Consider the following 1,808-nt stretch of genomic DNA (forward strand, 5'->3'; position numbering starts at 1 on the left):
GGCGCTGGTGTCGGCTCGGGGGTCGGTACATTCGTGGTTGTTGTTGCTGGGGTTTGACTTGGGTCAGGAGTGACAGTCGTCGCCATTGGCGTCGGGTCTGGTGTGTCGGCGAGGATCAAGTTGCCCGACACGGTCCTGCCTCGGTTCAGCCTGCCTTCCTGGAATACACTTTGGAGCGCTTGCAGCACATTATGCGGTTGCCTGGCGGCGGTGGCTGCGTTTGTCCATGAGGCTGCTGCTATGCAGACGGCCACGACACGGCCTGTGCGCATGGCTCGACACAATTGTAAATGAGAGCAGATGCGACCAGTTTGCTAGGTTGTCAGGTTCAAGAAAAGGGCTGGACGGCCGCGAGAAGAGTGCGCATGGAGAGTGATCTCTTGTCCACCCTTCCATATTCAATCGCACTGCGCATCGAAATCCTATTTTTTCTATAGTATTAAAAGACATGAGTCGGTGAGGAGAGTGCATGCCTGAGAGTGATAAGAGTTGCAATTCCTTGCACTCCGCGCTCTTCGATTGTCCTTCCAATTCGACATATCTGCCTCAGCCAAGAAGACCATCAGGGCTTCACCTCGACCGTGATGTCGATGCACGCCTTTGAAGTCCACTTCACCGACTGCACTGGACTACTGCGATGCCCCACGGGATCAACACATCGGTGTACGTCCCGCTCTCGCGCTTTGTTGTGTGTGCCACCATCATTGTCGACGCACCACATGGAGGCGAAGTTTGGTTTGGTCGAAACTACGACCATGCGATATCACCGGCAAGCACCATCCCAGGGTCGGCGCAACCGGGATGTTGGCCCAGGAGCTACCTGTCTCGCCGTCAAAGTCGTGGGTTTGGCCGACTCCATCGACGTTCTTGGAGGCAGCGGTCCCTCCACAATAATATACACCGACGAGGTGCGAGATGGGGGACCAGGGCAATTACACACGCGGTGTGGCGACAGGACCACAAGCGACCAAAGTGAGTCCGTCGAAGGAGTCCCTTTGCCGGCATTTGTGAGCCCCCCCATTCCCCATCTTTATGCAGAAAGAGACGTTGGAGGGGCAGGTACGAATTGTCATGAATGGGAGCACAGTAACATGACTTGCTCGTGTCACCCAAGTCGCACGACGTACAGAATCCACGTCCAGCACCGGGTACACTGTACGGCGCAAAACAACAAATCTTGGTGGTTCGCGCAAACACCATTCGCGCCGACTCCGGGCCCGATCGTGGGCATTTTGCATGTCGAGGTGTTTTGCATCCCCATGCTGTCAAAGCAAGTGCTAGCCTTCTTGCTGCTTCTGGTACGTGCACTTGAACATTCTTGGGGGCTTCTTGCCGCCATGCTTCGGCACTGGACATCGCAATGGAATACTTTCCGATGCCATGGTATCGGAAAGTGGAAACATGTCTTCTTGGACATTGGAGGCATGGAGGACGCGGCGAAGTACCGCCCGCGATGAACAATTTGTCGACAAATGCTCGGCATCGTGGAGGGTCGGCCCTCGTTGCCATGACGTGTTCTGTCGACGGTGTCAAAGACAATGAATGCCTGCCTTGAAAGTCTCTGAGAGCACGACAAGGTCAGTTGGTGCTGGCGGAAGTGTGCTCTGGGCAGGAGGAGCACGTGACCATCGCGCGACTTGCCCTTGACGTAGTTGGTGCTCTGTTGAAGATGGAAATTTACGTGTCATAGAGATGGCAATCGAGAAGTCGAAGATATGTATAGATAGAATGGCAAATGCGACAAATCAAACCGACAATCGATTGATTGGCTGAAATACACGATATCAATTGACTTGGTTACAGTTTGT

Source organism: Aphanomyces invadans (genome assembly GCF_000520115.1).
Source record: "Aphanomyces invadans strain NJM9701 unplaced genomic scaffold supercont1.30, whole genome shotgun sequence".
Taxonomy (NCBI): Eukaryota; Oomycota; class Saprolegniomycetes; order Saprolegniales; family Verrucalvaceae; genus Aphanomyces; species Aphanomyces invadans.